We start from the raw sequence: 27,117 nt of genomic DNA on the forward strand, positions 1-27,117 counted from the left end.
CAGATTCCAGTTTACTGATGTAAGCTTTATAAATCTAGACACAACAAAGATAGCTTTCAGTCTGCTGATCATGGTATACCAGTTCATGTACAAATGACTTCCTAGCAGTAATACCCTAATTTCTGTGACATACTTGTTGCTGAGGCTAGAAAACTCAGAATAGCCTCTGATAAATGCAACTTGAGATACAGTACTACTAGACTAAATACACTGTAAAAGCAACATCCTTAGGAGCTAGCCAAATGCATCAGATTGGCTGAGAGTATATAAAAAGACTACACACATACTAAACGGTAAAACCAGAAATGGAGACCTGTGCATTCACAGCACCAGTGAATTACTGGCACAACATAATTCAAAGCCAGGTGGGGAAAAAAACATGTTCGCAATGGTTGGTCTTACTGTAGTGACTGCTTTATTCTTGGAAATACCAAATCACCATCAAATGGCTCCTTTTACAAAGCAGACTAACATTTTTTTTTTTTTTTTAACAGGCAACTACCTGGATGTTCAACTGGTATAATTTAGCACTGAGAGGTTTGGCAGTTTTGCACAGAGTATTAAGGTATTAAGGCAAAGAGACCTTAACAAGCTTCATTCTATATTCCAGGGTGTAATTATTTCAGCCTCCATTTACTTGTTTATTTATTTATTGATATTGGTTTACCAGGAAAGTCTGACTGGGTCAAAAGTATACATTTTCAATGGAGGCCTGGGGACAAAAGTTTCATAGAACACAACATTTATATTTTACAAATTATATAGGACAACATTCAGATTAATATGTGGCTATAGATGATACAATAGCAATATTTGCATAAGACAATATTGACATATGGATATTGGTAATTTAATATCAAAGGCAAAACTCAAGGAGCACCACAATCATATATTCTTTGAAGGAGAGAAAAAGGAGTAAAAGTTGGGTAGTGCAAGATGTACGTTTCATAAAAAGCTTTCATTACTGGTTCAGCAACTGTGAAGAGATGTGCATAGTACGTGTAGAGAAGTATAAAGACAGCTGAAAGAAAAGAAAAATAAGGTTTTAGTGTAAGGTGGGAGTGAAAGAGGGAAAATTAAAAGGTTGTTCTATTTCAGAAACATAACATGAGTATGACTGATTGTTGCATAGGAGATAGTTCATGGTATTAGATGGTACAGGGAGGATATATTAAGATATAGGATATGACATATGTTTATGCTGGTTTTGAGCTGGAGCAGGAGAAGCTCCAGGATTTGGTTAAGAATTATTTTAGAGCACGGTTAAATGCTAACAGATTAGAATTGGCTCTAATATTAATGGGTAGAGTATTCCACGTTTTGGAAACAGTATGTGAATAGAGGTTTTGTCCAGCTGATTTGTTGAGTTTGTACACAGTGAGAAGTTGCTTGTCTTCAGACCCGAGTGATCTCTTGTGATGGTACATGTGGAGTATGGTATTTAGTGCTGGGCAGGCAGTTGGCTTGTATGTGATTTTTTGGCCATAATAAGCTGCAAGTAGTTAAGATGATGTGAAATAAGGCGCAGTAGCTGCAAATTTAGCCTCTTTATTATAAAGTGATTACAGTTTTGCTTTTAAAGAGCTGTGGAAGTTAGCAAAAAGAGGTGCTTCATACAGGAGTGATGGTAAGAGATAGGAAACGGCAAGGCTAGTTCTGGGTGATGTATTTACAAATAGTTTATGTCTATACACAACCTCAAGTTTCAGAAGAGTTTTCTTTTTACATTAGTCTGGACATAGACATCAAATTTAAGATTTTCATTGACTGTTATTCCTAGGAGTTTAGCATGGGAAACTACTTCGATTTCCTGCTTCATTCTGTGACTGGATTTTAAAGTTTGCTTTGTTTGATATCATTGTTTTGAGAGTGAAGAGGAGAAGTTTTGTTTTGTTTGGGTTAATAAGTAGCTGGGGCTCTGTCAGCCATGCTTCAAATGAGGTGAAGGCTTCCTGGGTTATCCTGCTGGAGGTGTAACATATTGAATATCAGATAATAAAAGAGTCATCTGAATAAGGGAGCCATAACAGGTGGACGTGTGGAAGTTACTAATAAAAATACTGAAAAGAAGGAGACCAGGAATAGAACCCTGGGGTACCCCAGTGGAGTTGGGTAAGTATGAAGAGAGACTTTGCCATTTCACTGACTGCTGTCTATTAGACAGGAAGAGATAGAGGAAGGGGAAAGACCTTGGCTTGAGAGTTCCTGACAACATTTTGCATGGGAAACAGCGTCAATTGCTTTTGAAAGTTCAAAGAATAGCGTTGAGACTATTTTGCCAGAGTCTCTAGCAATACTGATATTATTCAAGAACAACAGTGTAGCTGTAATTTTACTATGTATGGGCTTGTCTAAAGCTGTGTTGAGTTGATTTTCAAGCAGATATTATACGAGTTGCTGATGTATACATATTTCAAACAGCTTGGACAGGGGGCAAAGGATTGTAGCGAGATGATAGTTAGATACTTCTGTAGAGTTGCAACCTTTATTGGAGAGCGATAATGAATACTTTTTTTCCAAACTGATGGGATAAAGGATTCTGAAATGAATCTATTAATATGTATACTAATGGGATAGAATATTGATTCAGCTGCAATTTTTAAAAAATCGAGATGGAAGGTTGTCTGCTTAGCATAGCTAGATTAAAGCTACTGTAGAATTTTTTTATATGATTCGTTAAGACAGGTTGCGGTGTAAAACTTGGCCAACAACTACAATTTGGTAGGGTGGAATAAGGTGCAGGAGTGGAAGGATATGAAAGATTATTTACAGAATCTGAGGCTGGTATAGTGGTAATACAATTATTTGGATTAAGGGGAAGATGGGTGACTGTTTTGGAGGTAAGCTTAGCAATACTTGTCAATGAAGCAGGAACTGAATATATTTGCAGTTTGTTGTGGAGTTTTATCAGAATAAGGGGTGGGGATCTTCAGACAAAAGTTGCATATTTAAATTTATTAGCCATGGAGCATGATTGGATCTGATTCACCTAAGATCATAGTTTCATTTGGAATGATAGTGGTTATCCATACCAAGATGTTTTCAAGAATGGGAATATTGCTACCTGGTGAAATGTATAGCACTGTTACACAAAGTGATTCTGAATTATTTACTTTTAGGAAACAAGTATTTCTGCATCAGCAAACTTTGGAATAGGGTTTGAATATATTGTACAGTTGTAACAGCTGTAACAGAATAAAGGTATTCCTCCCGCTTTTTTATGTAGACTATCTCACCTAATCATGGTATACACTAGGGGTAAAATTTCAGAGTCCTGGATGTTAGGTTTGAGCCAGGTTTCTCTAACAGCTAGGATGTCAGAGGTATGCTGGGCTGTCCATGTGTGGAATTCAGTAATCTTACTACATATGCTACATATGTTTATTGTAATTATTTTTTTTTTCTATTGTGTGGCTTAGGGATAGCTGCAAACGTGGGACCTGGACGTGGCTGAATGTCACCAGACTGACCAATATAAGAGAAGTAAAGAAGGTTTTATTGACTGGATTTTTGGGAGTATTTAAATGGATCTTGCATGTTTTATTTTTGGGATTACTGTTTAGTATTGTGAATTTAACACATCCATTTGTTTACCATGTGACTATCAGCAAATCAAAACAGGCCTCTTTAAAAATGAAAGGTCTGCAGACTTATTCCCCTTTAGTATGTGTACACTAAACCTTTAAGTTTGACTATCTTTGCTTCTGAATGCTTGCTTTGAACACTTGATGCTCCCACACTCTTAAATAAAAGTTCAACAAACATGCACTACAAAAGAAACCTTGCATACTCACCAAACTGGAGACTAAGCCTATAGTCTTCATTCTTTACTAACTTATTTATACCTACAAAACTGGTATCATCTTTAATACAGGATTTATTATCCTGTCAGGTAAATAATGTGCATGTTTTAGAGGCACAAATTAAAGCGCTTGCACATGTAAAAAAACATTGCTTCTTCAGGGCATTGAAGAAGCATTGTTTTATTAAATGCGAAAGCTCTTACCACTGTACTGATAAACCTTGAGCCTTTTCGTTTTTTCTAAAGACTGTTTTATTTAAAAGTTTGCCATGTGAGTCACATGACTTGTTTGTTTTTGTTCTGTGGGCCTACCTAGTTAACAAATGGGTATTATTCACTAAGGGTTGGGGGTTGGCATAATGGTTAAGGTGTTGAAGGTACAGGGCAACGTCCTAACATACCTATCCTTGATACAGAGAAAAAATTGGGTTTGATTGTTTTGCTAAGCTTATATAGTCCCTGGTGGTCATTAGTCTAGTACATACCTATGAACCTATATAACTAGGAATCACCATGCGACTGCATATTCAGAATTTCACCTTATCCTTGTGTGTTAGCTAAAAAGTCATAACTACATTGTAAACTAATGTCTCTGTAGTTTCATGTGGTTTAATGTATTTATATTTTTTATTGTTCATGTACATGTGTAAGCTATTCTGTGCTATATATGATGTTTTTGTCAAATGTCCTGGTAAGTGGCTGAAAAGGGTCTCATCCAGCCCAACTTTCCAGTTAAACAAACAAATAAATCAATAAACAAACATAAAACTAAGTGGACACTGAAACAGCCAAATGTCTTAGGAACAGTATGCAGCCTATTTGCCTCCAACTTACTCAAAAAACAATGAAGGGAAGCATCAAATATGGGAGAGAAGAGAATGGAAGATTACTATCCATCTACAATTGTTGGAATTTGAGCAAATCACTTTAAAGGAACTTGTTTCTGACTTTACAGTTTAGATCATTGCCTTGCTACACAAACGATTACCACTACAGCTGTGTAATTAGTGGGTTTATATCACATAACTGACATTTGGAAACAGCGGTGGTGCAGCAGTAGCGTTGTCGCCTCACAGTAAGAGGTCCTCCCATTCGATTCTCGGCTGGAGCACCTTCTGTGTGGAGTCTGCATGCCCTCCCCACAGTTGAGTGGCATTCGAAAGACATGCGTAAATGGGCATGCCTTCGTTGAAGGTTGGGTGTCGAGCTGGCACCTCGGCAGCATAAAAATCTACTGCTAATCATTAGCGGACTGGAGTTCCGCTGTGGGGACCCCTAATCGGGAAAAGCCGAAAGAAGAACATATCACATAATTAACATTTCGGAATGGCAAGCCATACATAACTCAGAAGAAACTGTCAACATTTTGAAATATTGGAAACACAAATAAGCCACTTGATTTCACAGGGGGCAAATCCCTGCACCGCCACACCCCATGTTAATTAGATATACCAACTCCAATTTTGCACAACAGAAGAGAACGGGACAAATTCCTTGATTCCCCTTTATACTGCAATTTCATTTAAAACAGTCTTGCGACACTACCATACAGCCAATGTTCTGATATGTTGACCATGTTTGTCGCAATCTTCTGGCTCGATGTTTCAAAACGTCAGTTACATGACATGTACCCATAATTAGATACAGTTTAAAAGAGTAGCAAATTTAAAAGTGAAACATATCAGCAAACTTCATTCAAACTATAAAGTTCTTACTCCAAGAACTGAAAATATTTGAAGGCATATTACTCTGTAGCTAATTTAGATTTTTATTCTGATACTGAATTAAGTATGTATATTAGGAATTTTTGGGGGATCAGTGTGTTGTTTTTCAGCGGGTGTTTCTAATTCATGTTATAATGTTTGACAGAACAGTTTGGTGTATAATAATTGGACTTTACAGAAGTATCTGGCAGATGTGATATACAATAAATATGATTTACTTTACCTGATTTATACTTACAACAAGACAGTGGAATATAGCATGTTACTTAACTCTGTCAGTCTCTTAAACTTTTTAAAATTCTGTGGAGAAAGAAAGAAGGAAGGCAAAGATTCCTCGCTTCCCTGGTAAGCTAACAAAACTAAGAGGGACTAACTGTTTTGTTTCTTCAAAGACCTGTTAACCTGAGAAGTTCATAAGTAGGTTGGTACTAGGCTATTGGCCCTAGGGCCTATATAAGCCTAGCCAAAAAGGTACCCTGGCTTTCACCACCAAAGAAAATTATTTTCCTGTGCCCCTGTCAAGCAGAGCCACAGAGGAGATCCCGGGTGAATTTCCTATTTTCCATCCAATCATCAAGATTTTTTTTGAAGAGTGCTAATGAGGAGCTTTGTTTGATACAGATTGGTAGTTTGTTCCAGAGTATGGAAAGTCTCTGGGACAGGAATATATCCCTCCAGCATGTTCTGTTTATTGTAGTGACAAGGTTTAGGTCCCTAGAGCGTGTAGCTCGGAGGGATTGGGATTTCTTTAAGTGGAGCATGTTCAACAGCTCTGGGTTTGACATAGCCTTGTACGTTAGGCAGAGAATGCCTCTGAGTAGGTGATATACGACGGAGTAAAGCTGGAGTTTTTTGAGACGGTCTGCGTACAGCATCTGTTTCAGGCTGGTAAATCCTCTTTGTGAGGTATTTCTGTGGCCTTTCCAGTTGTTGTAGATGTCTTGTGAGGTACATACCAAAAGGGGCGTTGTACTCTATAATGGGTCTAATGAGTGACGAGTAGAGGGGAACAATGACCTCTTTTCCTGGATGAGAAACATTTTGTGATGAGGTGTGCCACACAGAAGGATTTCCTGACTACTGTGGTGACATGATTATTAAAGGAGAGAATACTGTTCACCTGTGTCCCAAGGTCTCTTATCACACTTTTGGTGTTAAGTACACTACCACCTACATGGTAGCTCATAGGTACAGAGTTTTTACCAAAGGGGATGACAATGCACTTTTTGGCATTGAGCTTGACGCCATGGCTTTGACACCAGTCTGTCTCCATGAGGCCCTTTTGCAGGATGTCCACATAGTTAGAAGTTTCAATTATGGCTCCTAGTTTGCATTCATCTGTGAACTTTTTTAGCCAAAGACCTACTGTGTTAGCCTTTACTTCAGAGAAGTAGATACCAAACAGGAGAGGACCCAGGACTGAACCCTGTGGTACTCCACTTGTCACTGGTTTGAAGTTGGATTTGGAGTCTGCTACTTACACAGTGTGGGTTCTGTCAGTGAGCCAGTTGGCAACCCATCTAGTGACATAGGGATTTATACTTAGTTTAGTGAGTTTATCTATAATTCCAGAGTGGAGGATGGTGTCAAAGCCTTAGCGGGATCTAGATAGGCTGTGTGAATCACCTTACCCTCATCTACGGCTTTGGTGACTGCTTCAAAGATGTCTATCAGGTTTAGGAGACATGATCTGTCTTTTACAAACCTGAACTGAGTGGGGTCCAGAGTTTGGAGATTACCAATGTCTTTGTGTATAAGATCCATGATGACATGTTCCATGGCCTTGCAGACCAGGCTCGTTAGGCTAATGGCACGGTAGTTCCCAGGGTCCGTGGTGGCTCCCCATTTGTGGAGTGGGATAACCGTCACTGTGCACCATTCAATGGGTACAAAGCCTGAGGTGAGGCTATGATTGAACATGGTGCATAGGTGGGGTGCCAGTTCATTCTGCAGTTCATGTATAATGCAGCCTGGGATGTTGTCCGGTCCCATGGATGCTGTGTTCTTGGCTTTGGAGAGTGCAGTTTTTACCTGTGCAGCCATGATTACAGGAACATTGCATTCTTCCAGTATAGAGATGGGCCCTTGAGGGGGGTAAAGTTGGCAGTGAACCTATCTGCCAGGATGTTGGCAATATCAATTGGTTCTGTATATTTAGTGCCATTGTGCTGTAACTCAGAGCAGATCTGAGTGTTGCCACTGAGATTCTTGACATAGCTATAGAATGCTTTGTGGTTGTCTTTAGAATCAGTGGCGATTTTGTTTTCTTAACTATCTTTGGAGGATTTTATGTGGGATCTCAGCTTCTTATTGAGACTGACCAGGGAGTTCCTCCAGTCATGGGATTTTACTCTTTTTTTGCAACAGTTTCTTTCTTCTGTTGTAGAGTTTGTTTATGGCAGGGGACCACCAGATTGGTTTCCTTTTTTTGAGGATATCATCTTGGTTCTGTTAGGGATAGCACGATCCATGCACTCGTGTAAGTGTTTATACCATTTGTGTAGGATTCAGCAGTCGTACCTCTATTGTCCATCTGCATGGGTTTCATGAAGTTTGCCACTTCTGTCTTAAGAAGTGTGAAGTTGGCTTTGGAGAAATTTTTTATGGTGGTTTCCCTAATGGGGGGTGGGGGCAGGATGTGGATGTCTAGGGTGATTAGCTTGTGGTCGGATCTGGCCAACGAGGAATTGACCTCTGATGTGGAACACCAGTCGCCTATGTTGGCAATGACCAGGTCTAGGATATTGCTGCCCCTGGTGGGGGTGTGGATAAATTGATCCAAGGCATTGGAATTCATGAATTCCAGAAAGCGTTGAGCAAGAGAGTTGGTACATGAGTTTTCCCAGTTAATGGTGGGGTAGTTGAAATCGCCTATTAGTAGGTTGGGTTGTACCCTAACATTTTCCAGTGTATCAAGAAATGAGGAGTGAGAATCCTGGGGCATGGTGGGGGATCTGTAGCAAGTTACAATTTAGATTGCGGTCTTGCCCAGAGTTAGTTGCACTTGGATAATCTCGGATGCATTATGCTGAGCAACTAGCCTGTAGGTGTGGATATCCTTAATGAATAAGGACACACCTCCGCCTTTAGTATTTCAGTCCAGATTAGGTGGCCGAAAGATGTGGTATGAATTATAGCCTGGTAATACAGGGGTGCTCTCTGGAGCCTTGAACCAGGTCTCCGTCACTGCACAGATGTCGATGTTTTCAATTTTAAGGAGTGCCTCGAGTGAATGCATTTTGAGGTTTAGACTTCTAGCATTGAGTAGCATTACCCTCAGATTTTGCATGCTTGTACCTGTTAAGGTGGTGAATTTGTCATTTGAACCTTGCGTTGTTGTGGATAATAAAGAGTTGGTAGAATTTTGGGGGAGGGGAAGAGGGCAAGAGTCAGGTGAAATGAGTTGATCCTCCCCATAGAATAAGGTCATTTAAGATTACGTGATGTGAATGAATGCTTTACAGAGTGAAGTCTCACATACATAACACAAGAGAAGTTTAGAAATAAAACAGGCAAGGGATGATGATGAAACGAGGGAAGGGGGAACTTGAGAAATAAGTAGAGTATGATCTTGATGATCTCGGATGTATATCTTTAAAGTACAATAACGGGAACCAAACAAAATGTTATTTTATTAATGGAGCAGAAAGTATTCTAAGAACTAAGAGAATATAGGAAAGGAGATTTTGCCAACATGGATGAGTCTAAGCAGGTGTCGCTTGTTCGTCTCTAATACAAATAATAAGAAGGCTTGGAGTTTCATTCAGATGCTTTAATACATAGAAACACATTAGGATGGATAACAGCATCTTTAAATACAAACAAACTAGTTGACAAAAATAGAGCTTACATATATGCATGTTCACATCTCAACAGCTAACTACAAAATGGCAGTCAGGCTCCCATGTGCTCAATATTTATACTCTAGTGCAAGCCCCTGGATAGCTTCTTAAAGGTATATACACACACTCATTGATCTACAGTAGGGATATAAAAAGCAGACAAGAAGGGGCTGGAATTTCCTGAAGAATAGGGCCAAAGGAACCAAAGTTGCTGTGTCTTTCGGCTTTTCCCGGTTAGGGGTCGCCACAGTGGAACTCCGGTCTGCTAATGATTGGCAGTAGATTTTTACATGCCGAATTGCCAGCCCTGATGCACAACCTTCACCGAAGGTACGCCCATTCACGCATGTCTCCACACAGGCTGAGAATCGAACAGGACAACGTCTTAGTATGAGGCGACAATGCTACCGCAACCAAAGTACTGGAAGCAAATAACTAGAGAGGGGAAAGATAATAGAGAAGGATGTAGCCCAACAGAAGTCTAGACAACAAAGCTAGAGACTGCCTTCCCTACCAGGGACTGATATTAGAATTTAGTCAAACAGAAAGGGATAGGGGAGTGCAAAGTTTAAGACCGGCTGTAACAGAGTTTTCAGCTGAGTCTATAAAAGAAACTACTGCTTAAAAAAGGATAATTAGTATGGCATATACAATATTGCGCAATAACTATAAGAATTAGAGGAGGCTAGAATGACAATTTACAAAGGACTGATTGGAGGACATCTCACAAAAATGCAACGAAGGACAGAAGGGTTAGGATTTTTGCTTGCAAGTATTTGCATAGGTATTTTTACAGCTCATGCAGACTTCAGATATTTCTTATTCAGGTGTAGATAGCAAATGCTGGAGGTATGGGAATGAAGAGAGAGGTAAATGAGAACCTATTTCTTATGGGTGTAAAGAGTTGGCAGACTAAAAATTCCTTACAGAGTGTTATGTTAGAAATGTTGGGGAAGAAAATGTCTGTAACTAAGGAAATGATTTTGAGATGGGCTAAAGTATCTGAATTGCCTAAACATTGTAAAGCCTTAGTATGTTTAATGCTGCTGGCAACCAAAAAAAAAAACAATGAATATAAAATGAAAATCACAATCTAAACCAACTGTAACTGAACTACTGGATACTGTAAAGTAGATAAATAATTGGATGTAGGGTCTTGAGAAAAGGGAAGGAACAGATTACATAAACATTAATGGAAGTTGTGGAAATATAGAAAAATGTCCAGGAGGAATGAGATTTATGGGAAGGCAAGAACTGAACTGATGTAATACTGGAGTGAGTTCTAATTGTTACATATATGTGATATATAATAAAAGAAAATTAAAAATGTTAATATGGTTTGTTTTCTTTTCTATTGATGTATGTGTTCATATGTCTTAAGTGACAATTTAATAAAGGTGTTTAAAAAGGAGGGCATAGGACAGGCAGAACAAGGGTAAAGGAAAAAGTAGACATGGGGTTTAGAATGTTAAATGCAATTAAAGAGCAGACAATACAGAGCTACTACATCTTTCTGTCATCAAGTAATTGCAACAACCTAATACTACAGTGCCAGTTAATTAGTCAAGCCTCAAAACACTCCTAGGTGGGCGTAATATTCATAACAACACACACCTTTTCAGGCATTACTGCTTGCTAAATGATACTGCTATAGTAAGGAACAGTAGCTAGGAACAGTAGCTAGGATTTACAGAACTACTTTTGTTATTATACTGAAGCTTCACTGGAAGTATCATATGGTCTTTTTTCTACAACATATATAATGAACATGGAATTAAGGGTACTGCAAACAGATATACTAAAATAGGCTTTACCATTGTTGTCAAGTTAACGCAATTTGAGTGACACTTTTCCAACAATCCATTTATGAAGAGCATAACTCAAAAACCATAGTAAAATAGAAAACTTTTTTTTTTGTAAGGGGCAAGCCCCTTCCTCTGCATCCACCTATCCACAGTCACAGTACAGCAGACAGAAAAAAGGGTGATTTGCTGACCCACACAATACATCAAAATGAAGTTAAATGTACTGCCACATTGAAATTTCAACAAAAGAACACTGACTGCACATGCCTCATTGAAGTGGGACTATGCACTAAAACAGTTACATCAGAAGCCTTTAACTGTGTAGTTAGAAATACAGCAAGCATAAAATATGCTGGGAAATTATTTTTGTGTTGTTCATATTCAATCTTAATTTACCATAGGAGTTTAATGTTAGAACATTTGGTGCTCCTGTGCTGGATAAAATGCTGCCGCCTTAAAAAGCAGTTTGTGTACAGTTGTTTCCATGGTATACACCTGGATATAACCACAGTAGGAAACACAGGATATCTATTTGTTTGGACTGCTTCATTTTCCATTTATCTAAGCCATCCCATGTGCTCACCCTTAAGTCTGCTAGCCTCACTGCAGAAAAAGTGTACCATTCTGTAAGGAAATAACTTCTTCAGCAAGACAGGCATAGAAAAAACATTATCAGAACAAATAAGAAATAAAGTAATTCACTTGTGAGTGGCATGTTTAAAACGTTAAATAATTTTTATGCTTATTCTCTGCATGCACATCTTCATTATTTTCTAATACTGACATTAAACAGACATTAAACCAAACTAAGTGATTAACAGCATTTAATAAGTAGGGCAAATCTGGCAAAGAAAGCAGGTAGCACTCCCTAATGCCCTTACATTCTAAGGCACATCACAATAACTTTAACATATATGAACACAAAGCGAATTATAACAATTTAAAAACACCCCTTAAAAAAATTAAAATTAACTACTTAAATCTAAAGATATTGCACATGAAAAAAGGCAGCTCTGACTGCAATAAACTGCACAGAAATCTTTTCTACAGTGTACACAGACCCATTTTTTGTCACAGTAAAAACAGCATTTCTATAAAAATGCACAATCATTAAAGACTTGGAACAATAGTAAGCAACAGACACAGTATGAGCCATTACTGATGTGGACCTGCCAAAGTCAGAAAAGCACATTTCTCTAACTCATTCCAAATCGAATGTTTAGTCGCTCCCAGAAGCTCATTTTACCACTTTACACCTCGTTTATCCAGCCTGTTATTGAATTCAGTGCTGTGTTATGTAGACTTCAGACAAGTGACTTCGAACAAATCAAGAAGGTATGACTCTTTAATATCAAAATTAGACCTGGTGAACTTGAACAGTGTGGAAAGGTTTAAAGAAATGTCAATGTATTCAGTTTCTTAGGCTACATACAGATGATCTATTCCTAGTCTATATAAAACAATGTCTGATTCAGTTCTGTTTGAAAACCTATATGTCTGGGACGGGTCCACTTCTAAACCTCGAATCTTAAAATCTTGAATCTCAAAAGACTGAAACCAAAATCTCGAAAGCTCAAAATACTGAAACTCAAAATATCGAAAAAAAAAAACAGGACACCAACACTTACTATATGGAAGCAGAACTACATACAGAAACAAATAAAAGACAAACCATATCACTCTTCTCCAACTATAAGCAGGGGACAAGCCCCCCCTGCACCCCCCATGTCAGGGGCTGTGCCCCCTACACCCCCTGCTTCTTAAATATATCAACTCCGAGATCGCACTCCACAGCAAAAAATGGCAAACATACTATTACATGCCTCATGACTGCCTGTTGTAACCTTAGTCATGTTCACTTCTAATTTGCTATACAACATAATTCATCTTATTGTAGTAAAGAGTGATGTTGGAGTTGATATAGTTAAGTAGCAGGGGGTGTGGGGGGCACAGCCCCCCACATGGGGGATGCATAGGGGCAGGCCTCCCTGGTTGTAGTTGGAGAAGAGTAATATGTTTCTGTAAGCAGTTGTGCTGCAGTATAGTAAGTGTTGGTGTCCTGTTTTTTTCTCTCGATATTTTGAGTTTCAGTATTTTGAACTTTCAAGATTTTGGTTTCAGTCTTTTGAGATTCAAGATTTTGAGATTCGAGATGTAGAAGTGGACCCGTCTGGGACACACTGGAGAGAACAAACAGGATAGGGACACCCAGCACTAAAAATAAGTATCAATAACAGCAAAGAATTGAGAGTTTAAGGTACTTTACATGATGCTTTCAAAGAAAATGTAATAAAAATCCCCTTTGAATCAGAAGTCAGTCATTTTAACTTCATTGAAAAATAATCTTAATGTACACAAGTAAAGCCAAACAATAACAACATGACATTACAACAATCAAGATTCGGGAACGTCAGTAGGACTATGTGCAGGGGCAGCAGTTTTGGCAAAATCTGCACATTCCAGGTTTGTTTTGTCAAAGAAAGGTGTTTGCCTTAAAGCATGCAAGATGTCTGGGAATATCTGTATGCGCTAGCACTTTTCAATGTTGTCCAAACTCCATTACCACAGATGGCTGCATATGTAAACTGAAATGCATACACGGTACAGCCTAAACCCCAGAGCTTGACGGAGATAATAACATTGAAAGAAAATTCCAGCATACTAAACAGCAAAAAAAATATAACATTTCTTTTTTAAATAAAGCCATTGTATAATGCCAACATTTCAAGTTTCAATGTAGGTAATATGCAGGTTTAGCCACTGCTTTTTGTGCTCATGATCAAAACGTATCAACTGTAGGTAAAACATGCACGAGCACTAAACACACCCAGATATGATACACTGCTTTCTTCTGTTTTGTGGTCTGTTCATATTATTTAAAAGGCATGGAATGCTGCCTTACAGTGATGCTCACTAAAATATATGAAGATAACACTGTGTGCTACATTATACTTGCTTTGCCAAGGACAGCTTGCACCTCTCATTCTAGGGCTTCTGCATACTTGCTAAAGCCTTAAGTGCCTTCACAGTGCCTTTTTTAGGCAGAGTCTTGCTAATGCATATACCAACCTAAAAATGTAGCAAAGCAACAGATAATATCAATGTGGCTCTGCTCAATGCTAGGAGGTTTAAATAACAAACTGTCTGACCTTGAAGCCATCATGTATTTGGAGCACATTCATGTGTATATAATTACTGAAACCTGGTTTAAAAGTGCAGAAAGCATCCCCTCTATACCATGGTTTTGCACTTATCATGCCTTTAGCCCTGATGGAAATTGTGGAGTAGTACGCCATCTTTGTTAAAGACCTCATTAATTCAAGGCAAATTCTCACAGACTAACAAACTAAACTTCTAAAGAATCCACTCACTTCAAATTAAACTAGCTATCAGATCATAACATGTTACAGGAGCCCATCGAAAACCATGTCTATTTCTTAAATATATTGGATGAACTTCATATACACAAAAACTCCATCATCCTGGGAGACTAACTACCTGCCAATAAATTGGAAGATCTACACCTCAAACATAGGCTACATCCAAAAATTACTTGAGTTCATAAATAAAAATTTCTTTGCATCAAATAGCCCACTGGAGGACAAAATGTTCTTGACTTGGTCCTTACAAAAATACAATCTACATGTACTATCCAAATAATATACCCATCCCCAGTCAAGTCTGACCACAAATGAGTAACCTTCTCATTCATAATCCTTAAACCGGCTGACATTAACTGTATTCAAAACCTTCAAATGCATTAACCTCCTGCAATTCCTAGTCTCAACATTCAAATATAACTGTAAAGTCCAAAATGTGGACCCAGCAAGTAGTTATGTAATTAAATTCTACATTCACTTGGAAAACTGTATAAATCTGTCAGACCCTACCACAACTATATAAAATGGGAAGGCTAAGTACAAACCAGCCTGGTGGTCAACATTCATAAAAAACAAACATTGCAATAAAAGGAAAAAGCTCATTAAAATATTCAACAAAACTAAAAACCCACAAATTAAAGTCAATATCAAAAGGTAATCCAAGGTACTGAAAAACACCAGCAGGAAAATAAAGGCTTCCCATAACCTTAGACTGACACAGGAACTTATATGAGGAAGTTACAAAATATCGTTGCCTCTGGTCTTCTTACTGACACTACCTTCTTTCATCTAGTGAATATCACAAACATATTAACCAACAAATTCAGTGCAAATTTCACACCTTTACAAAACTCACGTGCGCGCGCGCGCGCGCACACACACACACACACACACCTAAAGATCTCAGTCCCTCCACCCTCCCCCCCTTCATCACAAAAAAAAAAAAAAAACATTTGTTAAAATTACTCGGCAGAACAAGAACAAAAAATATATCCTCTGTGGGACTTGATAAAATACCAGACTGCCTGGTGAACAGCAATAAACATGCGTTGTGGATTGGCTCCTACAACTATTCAACCTGATCTTATCCACTGGCTTTGTCCCTAGGGTTTGATTTACAGCAGTAAACTCCATGGACCCCCTGACCCCTGGAACTAGACTGTTTATATTCCAGATTTGCTGCTATAGTCAAATATTCTGATTATCATTTACTTGCTTAAAGTTACATTCCAGTGCCTTTCTGTTTGATTTGCTGCTGTTTTCCTCCGGTTCTTTGTGTATGCCCAGTGCCCACTGAGACATTCAGCTAAAGTTTCTAAAATTCTAATCATAGGACTAGAGCTCCAATATCAGCTTTTACTTGACTGGATCTCTCTCTAGGAAGTCTGCTTCTTGTAGCTTGAATTTTTCCCTAACCCTCCCACCCTTTTCCTGCTGAGGTTTTAAAAAGCTGTGTCTGTGGCTTCTGCCCTTCATGTCAATCTGACTTACAAAGTCCCTTGCTCCCCTTTTTAATGCTATTGTCTGTTATGTAAGCTATTTAACTTTTCTCACCCACTGGTTTCCATATATGTCCAGTCAAACAAACCCATATTGCTCGAGTAAACCTCCTTACTACAATCTGTCTCTTGCTCATTTTCCCAAAAATCCTATCTGTTTATCACCTTCAATACACTCTGAGAGGGTCCCGAGTTAATCCTGTCCCACTCTTGGTAGATAAGAGATTTATTTTACTGTTTTGCACTTCAGTTAACTGTTTTAGTGTGGTTATGCTAAATTTTGCTTTATTTGTTGATTATACATTTAAATCATTTTAAAGATCCCAATATCTGAAACTGTGTTGTCCATGCAAGTTATTTAAGTTGTTTTATTGTAGCATTACACTCTCTTAAGCAATTTTTTTAGTGTTTTTCAATTAAGAGGACAGCAGTGCTCTGTACAGAAGCAAACATCTACAGAGTAAATTTTAATCTATAAACTATTAGTATGACTAAAACAAAGCCATTGCACAGAGACAAGATTAAAGCAGCTACTTTGTGGGGTTAAACAGCAATAGTATCAAATTTTAAAACAATGTAGCCTACTCTAGTGCAAAATCCCACCTCTGTATAACTCAGTCCATGAATTACAGTAGGCCACCCAAATGCAAGTCTAGACAACATGGATATGCAATCCCTACATATCTCCGTATCCAGCTTGGAAGATAAGGGCATCCTGGGACAATATAGCAATTGCCTCAAGTTCACAGACAACCGTTTAGGCCTTAAAGAAACAAACACGGTATGCGAGAGATGCACATACGCCAAAAGCAGCACCAAACGCCACACGTACACCTAATTCCAGTGGAACCCAAAGAGTAAAACCCATAAGGTAAGCAAACACATTATCCAGGACTCTTATATTATGAGACTCCACTGTATGACACACAGATGCCTCGCTCACCAGACTGAAGAAGATAACTGTCTGTTGCTTATCTGGTGCCAGGATCCTCCAAGCTGTGCATGCACTCAAGTCACTACACCACAGGTACCAACATGATTCTGCCATGATGCACTTCCCTGGAATATATGGAGAGAGACATTATTGATTTCTCTGGATGTGTGTCTCAGGCAGGTATATGCCTTGCATTGAGCAACATTCTTCCTTCACCAAGAATGATGCCACAGTATGAATAAAAGGTGACTGACTCCAACAGCTGTCTTAGTCTCTGGTCTCTTTGCACAGGAATACAATACTCCTCAGCATGGAAGGACATGGCTAACAAACCACGTTGTTTTGAAAGGGATAGTCTTCATCTGTCTCACCTAGGCTTCTGAAGTTTATCTACCCCCTTAGAGCCTTTTTTAGGCAATATCACATTGACAAACCTACTGACATAGCAAATAAGACCAAAAGAAACCTAAAGGTGTTACTGCTCAATGCTAGGGGCCTAAACAAGAAACTTGCACCCTACAAGCTGTTCCTCACTTTGGAGCATATATATATATATATATATATATATATATATATATATCTGTGTCATTACTGAGACATGGTTTAAATACACAAAGTCCTCCGGCAGTGCAAGGCTTCAGTGCCTTCCACACATTTAGGCCATCAGCTAGACAGATAGGGACAAAAGGCAGTGGAGTCTCGATCTACATTAGCAACAAGTATACCACTAGATTAGTTAGACAAGATGAGTTTATCCATGTGTAAATTACCATATACAAAGTCCCATACAATATCCTAGCAAGCTACAGGACACCCTCTACGTCCCAAGAATCCCATAATTCATACCTACACCTGAGACACACACCATTAAACCAAACACTCTGTTCATTGGAGATTTTAACTGCCCCTCTATTGACATGTAAATATACACTACCTCAAACTCACAGGCACAATTATTCATTGACTTTATTAACACAAATAGCCTTGACCAGACAGTGCACACACCCACGGAGGATCAAACATACTGGACTTGGTACTCACCAGCATGGGAGAGAATGCTGCATACCCTCCACTGTCACGTCAATACTGGTGAGGTCAGACCATAAAACTATTTCCTTCAAAATAAAAATCAACTTGGTAACTCCAGCAAACCCTATAACAATTAGGAACCATTACAAAGCAAATTAAATTGGATAGGATAGTTTGACAAAATTCAATGACCCTCCTAACCTTGAGTTCACAGCAACTTATGCAGAATTGTTCAAAGAGACCCTGTACAACCAGGTAAATGGTGGTATACAGGCTGCAGTAACTGCTAGAAGTAAGCCCAAAATAAACTCTAAATGCAGACCACAGTGGTGGAATCCTAACTTTAACAGGGTATATAACAAAAGGAATAAAAAATTATGGTTAAATCAGGAACAGCAACTCCCATAATGATACGAGCTCTGTAATTGTGGCAGTTGGCTTATATGATTAAGACATTGTTAACAAGCTGTTTCCCTTGAACCAGTGGTACAAGGTTTGATTCCCTCATCCTCCAATGCCTAACTGTTAACAAATCATGTAACCCGACACTACTCCCTGGCTAAGCCTGAAAAAGATCCATGGCAATCATTAATGGGATGTAGCCAAATATTTATATTTTGTACTCAAACCTCATGCTGTTGCCACCCATCATGTAAAGATGTACTCAACCCTTAAATTGCTGCCACTAAACATTTTGGAAAAGAACAGATTATTTGCCACTGTTAGCAGTTACAACCATAAAAAGACTATGCCCGTCAAGTAAGAATGTTTTGTACAGCTCTACACAGTAGACACTAGTCTAGATAGTTCTAAGTCTTCTATGCTCTTTGAGTGATGACACAGCTAAGATATTCTCAAGAGAAATGTACTCATTTGACTACACTGAGTATACCTAGCTACACCCTTGACGATCAGTGCTTTACTCCGGAAAATAAGTACAAATAGATGAATAAATAAATAAACTAAACAGGAAACTAAGAGGACTAAGTCCAACAAAACCAATTACAAGGTCAGGATAACCTCACAGGCTAAAGACAATCACAAGGCCTTCTACAGCTATGTCCATAACCACAAAGCCAGTATGCAGCAGTGTGCTGAACTGGTGGTTAATGGTGCCACCTTCAATGAACACAGTGATATAGCAAATTAGCTGACTGACAAAACCAATCTCAAATTTCTACCCCCACCCCCGAAATACCTACTAGCATAACGTGCCTTCCCCCAACTATTAACAGTCAGCAGGTCCTAGCTGTGATCACTATAGTCAAAAACACAGCCTCAATGGACTTTGACAATATGCCAGCGTGCCTTCTAAATAGCTTGAAAAATTAACTATCAGGCCACTTAAGTCACTTTTCAACTATAGCCTCAAAACAGGCTTTGTACCACAAGAACAAAGGACTGCAACATATATCCCATTTCACAAGGATAGGCCATCAATCAACTCCAGAAACTGCACACACATTAGTCTGACTAATTTAATATGCAAAAACATAGGCAACCTTTAGACACTGACCCCAACCCAGTTTGGCTTTGCAAGGGAAGGTTATGCTTTCTAAATCTAGTGGACTTTTTTGAGAAGGTTTCAAAGGCAATAAATGAGGGGAAAATGGTGCATTCCACCTAACTTGGCCTGGCTAAGGTGCTCAATACAATATTTCTCTCAGGTAGAGCTGACAATCTCATTGAACTGGGCATAAACTCCTACATAACTCACTGGATTTGCAGCTGGCTTACAGGCAAGACTCAGGAAGTCAGAACTGGTTCATAGGCTCATAGGTGTGTACTAGGCTAATGGCCCTGGGGGCCTTTACAAACCTAGCCATAAGACTACCCTGGTATAGTGCCACCGGACCTTAGTTCCTAGTGCCTCTGTCGAGCAGAGCCACTGGAATTATCCCCAGGGTGAATCTTCCATTTCCTATCCACTCATCAAGATTTCACTTGAAGAGGGTCAGCGAGGTGCTAAGCTTGACATGTATGGGAAGTCTATTCCAGGGCAGTCTCTGGGTTATGCACCTGTCCTCTCAGCATGTTCTGTTAATTATGATAATGAGGATGAGGTCTCTGGAGTGTGTGGTGTGGACTAAGAAGCCAGTCAACAGCAGGGTACCTCATGGCTCCATGCAGGCACCACTCCTATTTTGCATCCACTTCTCGGAGGTAAAAGACTAGTTTGGCTGACCAAGTTCGCAAATGACTGCAAACCAGGAGCTATCATATATTCCCAAAGAGGCAAATGACTGGTGCCAAAGTCACAGATTACAAATCAATTTCAAGAAATGCATTATAGTGCCTTTTGAGAAAACAGACACCCAGGCTAATTATACCATCAATAAGACACCCCTAAGAGTTGACCTGGTAGTCAGAAATCTGGGAACATATGTACAGAGTAATCTAGCCTTTGACTAACATGTGACCACAGTAGTTCTGATGGACGTTTTGCACATCTGCAAAATGAACAGCATCAGGACCACTATATCAAAGGATTTAAATTTTGCTTGCGACATATACAGGACATACTGGTGAGACAGACAAGGTTCTCAGAGGATCCCCATGCTCTGGAACAGGCTCCACATCCATTTGAAACAAAGTCCATCCCTAACTCTATTAAAGTGTAACCTTGACCAAAAAATGGAAAATAATAAATTAACCCATTGTCTTGCCCCATGTCTCTGACAGAGGCAGACAGTAACTGTGCCCAAGCTAACATTTTCCCCGTCCCTGATATAACCTTTAGAAACTTCCTAACTAACATATCCCCTCCTAATCAACATCCGTGATAGATAGGGACACAACTGGGTTGGGTTTCACAGCTAGTCATATAAAGACCCTGCTGGTTGTTAGCCTACAATATACCTATGAACCCATAAGTCTGACAAGACTCGTCTGTAAAGCCATGGAATGGGTCATTACAGGACTGATACACTATGATATAAAAAATCTAAAAGGACTTGACCCCTAATAGTTTGGCTTTGTTAGGGGAAGATCCTGTCTAAAGAATCTGGTGAATTTTTTTGAGAGGATAATGCAAGCCATGGACAGCAGCCATGCTATTCATACAAGACTATTCATCGATTAGGGTACTACACAGTTTGATTAGCAGATGAAATTGCTTAGCACAGTCTGATCATCCTTTCATTAATGCTTCATGACCAATAAAACTTCCAGAGCTGCTTCTAGCAAATTTTCCTTATAATAATTCAGATAAGCACTAATCAGCATGTCTGTAATATGCATCAGCTTTCCAGGTTTGTAAAGTTATTCAAAATTATGCTTTTAATGAGTTAGAAGCATTATTTCCAATCTATCTAATGTTTTGTGTTGTCACATTTTCTTTTTGTAACTACCTGTGATCTGTTTTAACTGTAATATGTTCCCCATACATAAAATCAAGAAACTTAAATTTCTAGCAACCTAAAGTTATAACTAGTATTTCTTTCAAAAGCTGTGTATAACTGGGTCTATGTCTCAATCAAAGCTAGCCTTTCACAGTGGCATGCTCCTAATCCTTTTTGGTTTGCCTCTGTGTGCAATACCACTGGTGAGACTACATCTGAATAGTTGAGAGAGGGTGTGATTACTCAAGCTCTCACCAGCAGTTAGAAGCCTTCAGCCTCATCTTCTCACTAACCCCAAACTGTAACCTGGTTAAATAACTTCCTTAGAGGTACACACTGTATCTGACAAGTGTGGTATCAACTTGGACAAGTACTGCACCATCCATAACAACCATATTAACCAGGGTCTGTCTTCCAGATTATGCACATTTACAGTTCAATGGACTTTATCAGAATCTGTCTGTAACTCTCCCACAGTCTGCCTTCAAGCATCCCAGACCCAAAACAGATCAGAGAAGGTCTGTAGGCCATATGTTTCAGAATCTCTGCTTTGCACTTTATGTTTCTGCATATGCAGTGATACACTAACAGCAGACATTTTACAGTCACTTTTGTCAGAAAGCTTCTGAAAATTCTGCTATTCGATTTAGTTGCTCAACAGTCTGAATAGGTTTCTGCATCAATGTTGATTTAGCACTGCTCAATCATATGAATCTACAGTTACAAAGTGTTCTGGTTGCCTCATTGAACATGCAAACAATCTCCAAGAACAGCCTCACTTCTTCAGCATCTTTATTAAACATGACTTTAAAATGACTTAAGTAGTTACATTAAACAAACCATTCTGACATTGCTTTTATTTTCATGCAGTGTATACATTTAACAAGTTTAATTTCCTTCAACATTACATAAATTGCTCAATTCCTGTCTTTTCTTAAATTTCAGTCATCCTCATGAACACTATTTTACATGTAATGTCCCTACAATTTCCATTTACCTGTATGCTTTTCCACATAAATAAGGTACTGCTGAACTCATTCATGTGTGGGTAGATAGTGTCCTGCTTTCAATACAATTTTTATTATACTATTATGCCATTAATTCACTGAATGTAAATTATAAAATGTGTTACTGAAAATTTTGATTGCATCAAATATGACATTTTGCAGCTTTTCTGCCTGGGCCTACTCTGGAAAAAAAGGGCACCTGTGCTCAGTTGAAATATTTTAGGTAAACAAATGTCAATAATAAATAAATAAATAAATAAATAGGTCTTACTATGTCTGGGGATGTATTTGTTTTTTTGTTTGATGACTTTCATTAAAACAGAAAGTTTTGTAAGATATGACATAGGCTCAAACGGATACAAGAAAATGTGTAAAAGATCAACCTGCCAAAGATTTTTGTATGCATGTAACACAAAAGCTGGAACAAGATACATAAAAAAGCTGTTACAAAGAAAAGGTGGAAATACTAACTTTTCAAAATAAAAACACTTTCTCTACTATCTTTATATGTCAATGGTCTCACAGCTACACACACACAAAGAGTAGTGAACTAAATTAAAAAATGGAGTGTGCAAATTTAGCTATGCCGCAGGAGACACATTTGGAAAGAACTAAACATGTGAATTTGATAAAGAAAGGTTTTCAGGATGGTTATTCAGTGGAATACCTGGGACAAAGAAAAAGAGGAGTAATTACATTAATTGCAAGAGGAGCTCCAATAGTGAGGATATAAAGATAATAATGGTAGATTTGCAGTACTAAGGGGCTACTGGCAAGGGAGGAGGATTACACTGGTATATATTTTTATTCTACCTAAAACTGCTATAAATGGAGCATAAGATAATTCTGGGAGAAATAATAAGCTTTCAGCAGGGAATATTACTTATAGGTGGGGATTGGAATTTCATTTGCAGCAGTGAAGATGTGTCTGGGGGTCCAGAAGGGAAAATATAACAAAGGAGGGTAGATTCTTGAAGAAATTTATGACTTGGCATGGAAGATGTCAATTCAGTAATAGTTGAGAGTGAATTTACATATTCCCCAAGATACAAAAACTGGGCTAGGCTACACAGAGCTTAAATTTCACAGGAATATGTGCATTTAATTGAAAGTCTTGATACATATCCAGTAACTATTTCAGATGAAGCGCCAATAATAACTGAAATAAAAATATAGTGTAATGAAATAAAAATGACACTGTCACTTTCTCACCTATCTGTTGAAAAGAGAAGAATTTAAGGAATGGGTAGTGGAAATAATTCATAGTTATTAGAGAAAACATAGAAACATTAAAAAATGGAAACTGTCTGAATAATATATGCAAAAGAAAGTTTTGGAAGAACAGTGAGATTTTTGTAATCTTGGACTGATGACATTTATCCAAAAAAATGAGACCTATAATGGTTGTAACTAGGAACACGTTAATATGGTTTACATTCTTTTATATAAATGTATGTTTGCCTAGGTCTTAAGTGATAATTTAATAAAGGTGTTACTTAAAAAAAGAAGAGCAGGGTGCAAATAGCACTACTGCAGTAGACAAATTTGGGCAGAATGCAGGGTAGACATTCAGCAGAGTATAAGAGAGAAAGGAAAAGGAGTAATAATAATACTGATTGCTAGAGGGGATTCAGTAATGACACAAGAGGGAATAGATACTAATGTTATGTCTGTAGTAGCAAGGGGTTATTGGTAAGGGAGGAGGATTACACTGGCATGTATTTCAAATTGCTCTTATGGAGTTTCTGAACAGTCAGAGAAATAATCGACCTTTAGCAGAGAATATATTTAATGGGTTGGGATTGAAATCTGATTTGCAATAATGAGGCTGTATTGGGGACCAAGAAGGGAGAATATAACATAAGGGGGTGGAATTATGAGGAAACATATGACAATGTTTCACATAGGAGTTGTGAATACAGTAGTAGTAGTAGAAACTCAGAATTTCCAATGTACAAAAACTGAGCTAGACTAGATCGAAGTTTTGTATCATAGGAGCATCTGTATTTAACTGAAAGTTTTAGCATGTAGCCAATAACTATTTCAAATCATGCACTAATAAAAAATAAGATAAAGGTGCAGGATAATGAAGTAAAACTGAGACTCTGGCACTGTCTCACTTAGCTGTTAATAAGAGAGGAGTTTAAGGAATGAGAAGTAAAAATTACTTGAGCATTATTTGGAAAGACAGAATTATTTTCAGAAGGGATAGCTTGTAAGTGGGATCAAATGAAAATGGAGTTTAAAAACATGGTGGAAATAAACCAAGAGATTTGGGGAAATAGTAATAGGAATTAATTATAATATTTGGCAAAAGTTAAAGTATTGCAGAATAAAAGGAATCTTTCAGAACAAGAAGAGGAGCAATTGCGAAGTCCTAAAGGGAAAATAAGGGTGTACTTGGATAATGTGCATGAGTTAAGAAAGGTTGCTGGCATGCAACTATTTTTTGATAACTGCAGAGCCAAAAACTTTTATCGCAGTGACTTAGGGAGATAAAAGTAGAAAGGGTTTTTGCCAAACTTAGTGAGTCTGTAACAAGAAAAATAACCAGAGATCATAGAGGTATTAGAGATATTATGGAAATTTTATGACAATATTTATAAAGCAGAAGACTGCAGAAACCAAGAACAGGCACATATTTATTTAACATTTGTTTACTGGGAAAGTCTGACTTGAAACAAAGCTAATTTTCAGCAGAGGCCCAGGGAGAAACGCTCCAGATGCATGTCTTTGTGACATGGGAGGAAACCGGAGCACCCGGAGGAAACCCACACAAATGCAGGGAAGACATGTAGACATAAGGAAATATTTATGAAAGACTTAATTATGTCTAGGTTAGAGGAAGATGGGACTCAATAATTAACACCTAAGATAGAAAGTGACAAGATAAAAATGGTGATGAACAACCAGTCATATGGGAGGTCTCCTGGAACAGACAGTGTTTCTGTGAAAGTTTGCAAGTTGGGAGGGCAAAAATTAGTAAAGATCTGGAAGGTTTTTTTTTTTTTTTTTTTTTTTAAACAAGACATCTTTATTGAGTAATCACTTATGACACAGGCAATCAAATATTTATAAAAATGAAAACAAACCACATTGACATTTTCATTTGCAAACATAATACATCTCTTATAATCTTCTACAGAGTCATTGTCAGTCAAACGTTAGATACAGTGGATATAAAATTGTACACACCCCTTTTAAAATGCCAGGTTTTTGTGATATAAAAAATGAGACCACAATAAATAATTTCAAAACTTTTCCCACCTTTAATGTGACCTATAACCTGTACAATTCAATTGAAAAACAAATCTGTTAGGGGAAAAAATATAAAAAATAAAAAAATGTACAATAAGCTGGTTGCATAAGTGTGCACACCCTTAAATTAATACTTTGTTGAAGTACATTAACAGGAGTGTGCACACTTTTTATATCCACTGTAGCTCATTTAGTTCCTACCTTTCCTTAAACCTTATTCCTCCTCCGAAACATTATTCTAAATGTATTATTCCCACAGTTCCCATTTTTTCTATTAATTTGATCCTACCCTTTCCTAAAGATCCTATTTCCAAGTTCTTTTATCTTGGTTACATTACTCACTACTTCTAGTACGGCTGGTTTTGACTGATTTATGCTTTCTTTTTTCCTTTTAAACATCTTTATTAAATTATCATTCATGACATAGGCAATCGTACATTTATATAAATGAAAACAAACCATTTTAACATAATTTTAGTAGCAAACTTTATACATCACAAACCATGCTGACAATTTTATTTGCAAACACTATACATCACATATATATCCATTCTCTGTCATTCAAACATTTCATAACTCATTCAAATCCTCCCTTCATTTAAACCTCATTCTACTTCTGCATGTATTGTTCCCACAATTCCCATTTTTCCTATGTAATTAGCTCCTACCTGTTTTCTAAAGATCACAATTCCATTTTTTTGTCTTTTTTTACTATATTAACTACTTTTTGTAAAGTTGGCCTATACCTTGATTTCCATTTTCTAGTAATTGCTCTTTTTGGCAGCCACCATAATTGGACTCAGCAAGGCCTGTATGAAGCTGGATCTGATGGATCTTCACTCACTTTAGGTATTAGAGCTATCACTGCTTTCTTCCAGGATGCTGGTACTTCTCCTCCTCTTAAGCTTAAAAACTTCCACAGGAACACCATCTATTCCTGGGGACTTCCTGTAGGCTGGTTATACAACACAATTTTTATGTCATCTCCTATCCTGACTGTTAGTATTTGAGCCTCATCTACCTCTAACCTTGGCATATTTAATTCTTCCATAAACATTTCCATTTGTACCTTTTCTTGATTTCCATATTTTTCTACTTTATATAGACGTTCATTGAATTTCCAAAATATTTCTAGCATCTCTACAGGATTCTCTTACTTTCCTTGCTATAGGCTACCTAAGCTTGGCAACAGCCCTTTCTACTCTCTGTTGGCCTGAGTTTCTGTGCTAAACGTTTTTGTGCTCTAGTGTTGTTATAAAAAGCAGTTGCTTAACAGCAATCTTTCTAAACTCATGTATAGTATCAAGGTAATCCCTTATTTTCTGCTTAGCATTCTGTAGTTAATCCTCTTTTTGTTCTGTGAGATTCCCCCAATTCTGCAATACTTTAACAGTTGTCATTTCCTTTAATTAATTATTGTTACTTCTTAAACATAGCTCCATTTCTTTTATTTCTACCCTCTTTTTAAGCTCCACTCTAATTTTTATTCCACTCTA

General features: G+C 37.9%; 1 protein-coding gene across 1 annotated transcript in view; it reads right to left on the reverse strand.

Annotated features, from left to right (window-relative positions):
- VPS35L (VPS35 endosomal protein sorting factor like) overlaps window positions 1-27,117 on the reverse strand; it is a gene marked incomplete in the record, with an annotated part of 3,288,436 nt that overhangs the window by 2,227,825 nt on the left and 1,033,494 nt on the right.

The sequence above is a fragment of the Protopterus annectens genome, chromosome 12.part0 (assembly GCF_019279795.1).
Source record: "Protopterus annectens isolate FY-2018-M chromosome 12.part0, PAN1.0, whole genome shotgun sequence".
NCBI lineage: Eukaryota > Metazoa > Chordata > Ceratodontiformes > Protopteridae > Protopterus > Protopterus annectens.